This window comes from Trichosurus vulpecula, chromosome 5, assembly GCF_011100635.1.
Source record: "Trichosurus vulpecula isolate mTriVul1 chromosome 5, mTriVul1.pri, whole genome shotgun sequence".
In the NCBI taxonomy this organism is placed as follows: Eukaryota; Metazoa; Chordata; class Mammalia; order Diprotodontia; family Phalangeridae; genus Trichosurus; species Trichosurus vulpecula.
Genome location: NC_050577.1, coordinates 210309348 through 210318732, shown reverse-complemented (window position 1 = coordinate 210318732; position 9385 = coordinate 210309348). Strand labels below are relative to the sequence as shown.

The window sequence follows — 9385 nt, the reverse complement described above, 5'->3', positions numbered from 1 at the left end:
TAGGTGAAGAAGCAGTCCTACCAAAGTCCTTTTAGGACACAAATATGGTGCTAATACCTAAACAAGGAAGAGTCAAAACAGAGAAAGAAAATTATAGACCAATTTCCCTAATGAATATTGATGCAAAAATTTCAAATAAAATATTAGCAAAAAGATTGCAGCAACTTATTACGAGAATAATACATTACTACGAGGTAGGTTTTATTCCAGGAATGCCAGGCTGGTTCAATATTAGGAAAACTATCAGTATCAGTATAATTGATCATATCAACAACAAAACTAGCAGAAACCATATGATCATCTCAACAGATGCAGAAAAAGCCTTTGACAAAATACAACACCCATTCCTATGAAAAACACTAGAAAGCATAAGAATAAATGGAGCCTTCCTTAAAATTATAAATAGCATCTACATAAAACCATCGACAAACATTATTTGTAATGGACATAAGCTAGATGCATTCCCAATAAGATCAGGGTTGAAACAAGGAGGTCCATTATCACCCCTACTAGTCAATTTGGTACTAGAAATGTAAGCTGTAGCAATAAGAGAAGAAAAAGAAATTGAAGGAATTAGAATAGGCAAAGAAGAAACTAAACTGTCATTTTTTGCAGATGATGTGATGATTTACTTAGAGAATCCTAGGGAATCAAGTGAAAGACTACTTGAAATAATAAACAACTTTAGCAAAGTTGCAGGATATAAAATAAACCCACATACATCCTCAGCATTCCTATACATTACTAACAAAGCCCAACAGCAAGAGATAGAAAGAGAAATTTCATTCAAAGTTACTGTAGATACCATAAAATATTTGGGAGTCTGTCTGCCAAAACAAACCCAGGGCCTATACGAACATAATTATGAAATACTTTTCACTCGAATAAAGTCAGATGTAAATAAGTGGAAAAATATCAGTTGCTCATTGTTAGGCCAAGCTAATATAATAAAAATGACAATTTTACCTAAATTAATCTACCTATTTAGTGCCACACCAATCAAACTACCAAAAATTTATTTTACAGAGATGGATAAAATAATAACAAAATTCATCTGGAAGAACAAGAGGCCTAGAATATCTAGGGTATTAATGAAAAGAAATGCTAAGGAAGGTGGCCTAGCCATACCAGATATTAACTGTACTGTAAAACAGCAGTCATTAAAACTACCTGGTACTGGCTAAGAAACAGAGTGGTGGATCAGTGGAATAGGATAGGTACATAAGATGCAGAAGTCAACAACTATAGCAATCTACTCTTTGATAAACCCAAAGAATCCAGCTTCTGGACTAAGAATTCACTATTTCACAAAAACTGCTGGGAAAATTGGAAAATGGTAGGGCAGAAACTGGGCATAGACCAATATGTTGTACCATATACCAAAATAAAGTAAAAATGGGTTCATGATTTAGGAATAAAGGCTGATACAATAAGCAATTTGGGAGAGCAAGGAATAGTTTACCTATCAGATTTATGGAAAAGCAAAGAATTCATGACACAACAAGAGATAGAGAGCATTACAAAATGCAAAAGGGATAATTTTGATTATGTTAAATTGAAATGTTTTTGTATTAAAAAAGCCAATGCCACAAAGATTAGGAGGGAAGCAGAAAACTGGGAGAAAATCTTTACAACCAGTATCTCTGATAAAGGCCTCATCTCTAAAATATACAGGGAACTGTGCCAAATTTATAGGAATATAAGTCATTCCCCAATTGAGAAATGGTCAAAGGATATGAACAGCAGTTTTCAGAGGAAGAAATTAAAGATATCTATAGACATATGAAAAAATGCTCTAAATCACTACTGATTAGAGAAATGCAAATCAAAAGAACTCTGAGGTACCACATCTCTCCTGTCGGATTGGCTAAAATGACAAAACAGGAAAATGATAAATGCTGGAGAGGATGCGTGAAAATTGGAACATTGTTACATTGTTGGTGGAGTTGTGAACTGATCCAGCCATTCTGGATGCCCAAAGGGCTATAAAAATGTTCATACCCTTTGACCTAGAAATACCACTTCTAGGGTTGTATCCCAAAGAGATCACACAAGTGGGAAAAGGACCCATACGTACAAAAATATTTATAGCAGCTCTTTTTGTAGTAGCAAAGAATTGGAAATCAAGGGGGTGCCTAGCAATTGGGGAATGGCTGAACAAGTTGTGGTATATGAAGGTAATGGAATACTATTGTGCTATAAGTAATGGGGATGATACGGACTTCAAAATAACCTGGAAAAACCCACACGATATAATGCTGAGTGAGCGGAGCAGAACCAGGAGAACATTACACAACCATAGATATATGGATTCTGTGATAACTAACCCTGATAGACTTTGCTCTTCTCAGTAACACAAGGTTCAAAGACAACTCCAAAGGACTCACGATGGAGAATGCTATTTATATCCAGAGAAAGAACTATGGAGTCTGAATGCAGATTGAGGCACACTTTATGCTTGCCATTTTTTTCCCTTTTTTTTCTCTTTTGTCTTTGTTTTGGGGTGTTTTTTTGTTCTGTTTCTTCTTTTTCATAATTCATTCCATTGGTCATAATTCTTCTTCACAACTTGATCAGTGTGTAAATAAGTTCAATGCAAAGTTATATGTAGAAGATATATTGGATTCTATGCCGTCTTGGGGAGGGACGGTGGGGATGGGGGCGAAGAAAATCTGGAACTCGAAATTATGTAGCACCGAGTGTTGTAAACTAAAAATAAAAAAATCTCAAAAGCTACAAATAAATAGATAGATAGATAGATAGATAGATAGATAGATAGATAGATTAAGTAAGTAAGTAAATGACTGAATAAATAAATAAATAAAGTTGTGAGAGTTTAGTTTAAAAAAAAAGAAAATTGGTAAAAAAGTTGATTAAGTTTTTGGAGGATGTTTCACATTTGTTTGTCCTTCTATCTTCAAAAGTTTTTATAGGTTTTAAGACAATTTTGCCTTTCATAACTTTCTGATTCTAAATCTCATCAATCAAGTGTATATGAGTGATATCATTCAATGGAATTACAATCCCAGAATAGTTTTTTTCTTTAGTATTTTTTGTGTTTCTTTTGTGAAGCTATTGCCTATTCATAATTTTCTTGCACAGCTCTCATTTCTCTTCCAAATTTTTCCTCTTACCCTTATTTGATTTTTAAAATCTTTTCTGCTTTTATTTTATATTTTTCTTTAGCTCTTCTTGGAAGAGCTTGCATCCACTCTGAATTTTTCTTCGAGATTTTGCTCATAGATGCTTTTTTTAAAAAGTATTTTTCCCATGACATGTGAAGATAATTTTCAAACATTCATTTTTTATTTTGAATTCCAAATTTTTCCCACCCCCCCCCCAAAAAGGTCAGAATTTTAAATATATTATATATGTGCAATCATGTAAAACACATTAGTCATGTTGGAAAAGAAGAAACAGACCAAAAGGAAAAAACCACGAAAAAGATAAAGTGAAAACAGCATGCTGCTATCTGCATTCAGACTCCATCAGTTCTTTCTCTGCTGCATGTGGATAGTATTTTCCATTATGAGTCCTTTGGAATTGTCTTGGACCATTGAGAAGAGCAATGTCGGTCATACTTGATCATAGCACAATGGTGCTGTTTCTATTTACAATGTTCTCCTGGTTCAGCTCACTTCACTTTGCATCAGTTCACATGAATCTTTCCAGGTTTTTCTTAAATCATCATGCTTGTCCTTTCTTATAGCACAACAGTATTCTGGTACATTTCTATACCACAACTTGTTCAGGCATTCCTCAGTTGATGGGCATCCCCTCAATTTCCAAGTTTTTGCTACCACAAAAAGGGCTGCTGTTTTAGTTTTGTACATGTGGGTCCTTTTCCTTTTTTTATGTTCTCTTTGAGATACAGCCCTAGTAGATGGATCAAATGGTATGCACAGTTTGATTGCCCTTTGGGCATAGTTCCAAATTGTTCTACATAATTGTTGGAGCAATTCACAATTCCAACAGTGTATTAACATCCCAATTTTCCCACATCCCCTGCAACATTTATAATTTTCCTTTTCTGTCATATTAGCTAATATGATATATGTGAGACGGTACCTCAGGGTTGTTTTAATTTGCATTTCTCTAATCAGTAGTGATTTTGAGCATTTTATCATATGACTATAGATAGCTTTAATTTCTTCATCTGATAACTGCCTGTTCATATCTTTTGACCATTTACCAATTGGGGAATGATTTGTATTCTTACAAATATGATTCAGTTTTCTATATATTTTAGAAATAATGCCTTTATCAGAGACACTTGCTGTAAAAATCATTTCTTGGCTTTCTGTTTTCCTTCTAATCTTGGTTATTTTGGTTTTGTTCATGTAAAAACTTTTTAATTTAATATAATCAAAATTATCCAATTTATTTCTCATAGTGCTCTCTATCTCTTGTTTGGTCAAAATTTCTTCCCTTCTCCATAGATCTGATAGATATAGATAAACTATTTCTTGCTATCCTAATTTGCTGTATATCTAAACATGTACACATTTTGACCTTATCTTGGTATTTGGTGTGAGACACTGGTATATACCTAGTTTCTGCCATACTGTTTTCCATTTTAGTCGGCAGTTTGGTTTTTTTCAAATAGTGAGTTCTTATCCCAGAAGCTGGGGTCTTTGGGTTTATCAAACACTAGATTACTATGGTCGTTTATTAATGTGTCCTGTGTACCTAATCTATTCTACTGATCCACCACTCTATTTCTTAGCTAGTAACAGATAGTATTGATAATCATAACATAGTTTTAGCTTTATAATATAGCTTGAGTTCTAGTATGGCTAGGACACTTTCCTTTGCACTTTTTTCATTAATTCCCTTGATAGTCTTGACCTTTTGTTCTTCCAGATGAATTTTGTTATTTTTTCTAGCTCTATAAAATAGTTTTTTGGTAGTTTGATTGGTATGGCACTAAATAAATACACTAATTTAGGTAGAATTGTCATTTTTTCATACTGACTTAGTCTATCCATAGGTAGTTGATATTTTCCAATTGATTAGATCTGACTTTATTTGTGTGAAAAGTGTTTTGTAATTGTGTTCATATAGTTCTTGGGTAGGTAGACTCTCTACTCTTGGCAGGTAGACTCCCAAGTACTTTATATTCTTTCCAGTTATTTTAAGTGTATTTTCTCTTTCTATCTCTTGCTGCTGGACCTAGTTGGCAATATATAGAAAAGCTGATGATTTATGTGGGTTTGTTTTATATTCTGCAAATTTACCAAAGTTGTTAATTATTTCAAGTAGTTTTTTTAGTTGATTCTCTAGGATTCCCTAAGTATACCATCATATCATCTGCAAAGAGTGATAGTTTTGTTTCTTTGTTGCCTGTCCTAGTTCCTTCTATTTCTTTTTCTTCTAATTGCTATAGCTAACATTTCTAGTACAATACAGAATAATAGTGGTAATATTGTAGATGTTTCTAAGTCATCGTCTTCTTCTGAATTTGTGTCTTGAGCTTCCATGTCACCATGGTAGCTTTTTATGGTCAGGTTCTCTTTTTGTTGTTTGGTACTTTTCCAGCCTACTTTTTGACTTTGGACTTTATTTAGATTTGGACCCTGCTCACCATGGACTGAGCCTCTGTATTTTATGTCATTCTGGTGCTTTCACAGCTCAGTATGGAGAAGGAGGACCTACCTTTTTGGTACTTTCAACATGGTGTGATCCAGGGAGACGTCTATCCACCGCCCTTCTGGTCTGTGCTCTACTTTTTACACAGGTAGAGTCCCTGTTCCCTCATGATTGAAACAACTCCTCTTCCCCCTAGAACTGTAACCCAAAACTGGGCAATGGGTGACAAAGGTAATAGATGGCACCTATTCCTAAGCCCAGTGCTAGTACAGGGGTTCCTGGGGATATCTTTCTGCCCAGGTGTTTAGTACCCTTATCATCTCTGGGTGTTGGACTGCTCTCCACCACTGCTGCCATCACCATAGCTGGATGCCACCACAGTAGAGCATCATTTCCCTTGCTGAATTATGCTTCTGGCCAGCCCCACACAAGTATCCACAATCCTCTCTATCTTCCCAACCTCCCCTGAGCTGGAAAAATGAGTCAGTATAATTTTTTCTTAACTCTCCTGCTCAGAATTTGGTTTATTACACTTTTTAGATTATCGTGGAAGAAATTTTGAGGGACCTCAATAGCTGCTAAGCTGTTACTCCACCACCTTTCATAATGGAATAATTCCTAACAAATTTGTGATAATGGCTCCTAGATTCTGAAAAAATTCTTAAGTCTCTAAGATTGTGGGCTTGTCTCCTTCAGAAATTGTTTTGCCTTCTTTGGAAAGATGTACAAATTTCATTAGGATACAATATCAAAGTTCCACAGAATTAAGACGTATATTGGCAGTTTCAGAAAATTTTCCTCCAGTCAGTTCAACATATTCAACAGTCTCTCCTCATATTCTTTTCAAAGAAAGGAAAGGTTGAAGAGGAAGGGAACAAGCATTTATATAGCACTACTTAAGTACCTCTTACTGTGCTAAGTGGTTTTTATAAATAACTCATTTGATCCTCAAAACAACTCTGGGAAATAGGTGCTCTTATTATCCTCATTTTACAGTTGAGAAAAGTGAGGCAAACAGAAATTAAATGAGTGTGGATTTTAATTTAAGTCTTCTTTTGTCTTTCCTATTATTCAATCCACTGCAGCATCAGCTGCCTCCAGAAGATGATGTCACTCCAGAAGATAAAACATTTCCATGTAATTCATGTCTCCAACTACTTTCTCTATTAGCCATTAGGAAGTGGCAGGTTCAAACTGATAAAATCCAGCCTGAAAGATTAAAACTGTCTTTTCCTTGCCTCCTTCAAAAATAAAAATTTGATAGTATATACTACATAAGTCCAAGACTGAGGATCAGTAGCTGCTTAACAGACAGTCTACTGTATCCTGAATCCTTGGAATAGTTCTCTTGTTCAAAATCTAGCAGAAAACATACTTGTGCTTTTCCATTTTTCTTAGCTAACACCACCATGGAAGATACATATCATGCCATTCACCAGTACTTCTCTGAAATTGTTTTTGAAGTCTTCCACTATACATAGAAGAATCCTCCTGGATCTTTCTTTGAATATTAGGAATTACTGAGTCAGATTCTGTGTGATATATCCAAAGCATGTCTCATATCCCACTAAACAAATGAGAAACACTTGCCTTCTGCATCAAATGATTCTTCCAATCTTTTGGTACTGAAGAATCACCCAAGTCAAACGCCTCAGGATCCTCTCTAAAGATTGTAACGATGAATATTTTTGCTTAACTATGATCAGATTGGAAAGGCTTTTAGTGTTTGTCTGTTATAGATGATGCTAGCTCTTTGTTTTTGTTAGATAGTGTTAATCATTTCAAGAAAGAGTCTTTTATTCCTATTCTTACTCATTTTATTTAGTGGGTTTTAACTTTGTTAAAAGCTTTTTCTGGGGCAGCTAGATGGCACAGTGAGTAGAGCACTGGCCCTGGAGTTGGGAGGATCTGAGTTCAAATGTGACCTCAGACACTTGACACACTTACTAGCTGTGTGACCTTGGGCAAATCATTTAACCCCAATTGCCCTGCCTTCCCCCCTCCAAAAAAAAAATTTAAAAAAAGCTTTTTCTACATTTATTGATATAACCATGTAATATCTATTTTTTATTTATATGCTATATTATGTTTAAAGTTTTCCTAAGCAGTCCTATATTCCTAATATGAGTCCTCGCATATAATAGTATAACAATCTTTCAAATATGTTGCTATAGGCTCTTTTTTAATCTTTACTTCAATATTCTTATATTGCCTTTTCTTAGAGTTATTCATCTATGGTTCTATTTCTTTGTTTTATCTTTCCCTGTGTTTTTAGATAGCAAGGTTGAGATTTTATCATGAGATTATTTGAATAATAGCCAAATGCCACCAATAGGCAGCTAAGCAATGGAACCCTGCAAGTATCAGCATCTCTCAGATATAGTCAGGACATAAAGTATCATATGCAAGAAATAAGAAGTCCAGTGTTACTAGATCATAGAATATGCAGAGGGGAATAAAGTGTAAGAAAACTGGAAAGGTAGGAAGGAGCTAGGTTATAAAGGATTTTGAAAGCCAAATGGGGGATTTTATATTTAATCTTGGAGGTGATAGGGAGCACAGGAGTTTATTGAATGGGAGGGGGCAGGAGAGAGACATGGTGAGACCTGTACAGTGCTGTGTCTCACCCACCTAGAGAAATCAAAGCTCATTTTGGAGTTAGAGTAACCATGGGTCTTGAGACACAAGAGATCTGAATACTGGTCATCTCAAAGTGAGGGATGGGTGAAGACTCAACTGTGTTAAGGTATGTCAGAGGCAAATTTCATCTACTGCATATTTTCCACAAATGCCAGCCTTGTATTGTCAGTATGGTGATAAAGGAAGAATATGTTAAAAACTAAGTAATGAAAAGAAAGCCAACCACTGCTTTTCCCTCTTCCGGTGACCGACCTGACAGAAATTAAAAATGGTTCAGCGTCTGACATACCGCCGTAGGCTGTCCTGCAATACAACTTCCAACAAAACTCGGCTGTCACGAACTCCGGGTAACAGAATTGTTTACCTTTATACCAAGAAAGTTGGAAAAGCACCAAAATCAGCCTGTGGTATATGCCCAGGAAGACTTCAAGGTGTTCGTGCAGTAAGACCTAAAGTTTTTATGAGGCTATCGAAGACAAAAAAGCATGTCAGCAGGGCTTATGGTGGCTCCATGTGCCAAGTGTGCTAAGTGTGTCCGTGACAGGATCAAGCGTGCTTTCCTGATTGAGGAGCAGAAAATTGTTGTGAAGGTGTTGAAGGCACAAGCACAGAGTCAAAAAAGTAAATAAAAAGGATATGTTTTTTGAATAATAAAGAAAATTAAAATTTAAAAAAAAAAGAAAGCCAACCACAATTCTACATGGGACAGAATTCCTGGTCATCTGTAGCTACACTTACAAATACTTAGTAATTGTTTGCCAAAAACAGGTACTCCAAAGTCCGGTTAGATCGTCTGAATCAGGACTAGGACTCTGTCTCCTGTGAATCAAATTAAAACCCGATAGTGAGTTGAATGAGAGGGTACACGCCTGTGCTAAAGATTGACCACTAGAGGGAGATGTTCTCACACTGTTGAAAAGGACCTATCTTAAACTTCTTTCTTAACACTCTGGGAATGAAGAACTATACAGACTACTAATATACAATGAATAGTAATAGTTAGCGTTTATATATTACTTTAAGGCTTCCAAAATACTTTATTACTATCTTATTTGAGCCACACAACTCTGAAAGGTTAAGTGACTTGCCTAGGGTCAAAAAAAGCTAATAATTATCTGAGGCCAGATTTGAACTGTCTTCCTCATTTCAAGTCCAA

The 9385-nt window shown here is 35.4% G+C and overlaps 1 pseudogene; it reads left to right on the top strand.

The window, feature by feature from the left end:
* The first annotated feature begins 8497 nt into the window (after positions 1-8497).
* On the top strand, positions 8498-8858 carry LOC118852077 (annotated as a pseudogene).
* The last annotated feature ends 527 nt before the right edge of the window (positions 8859-9385 follow it).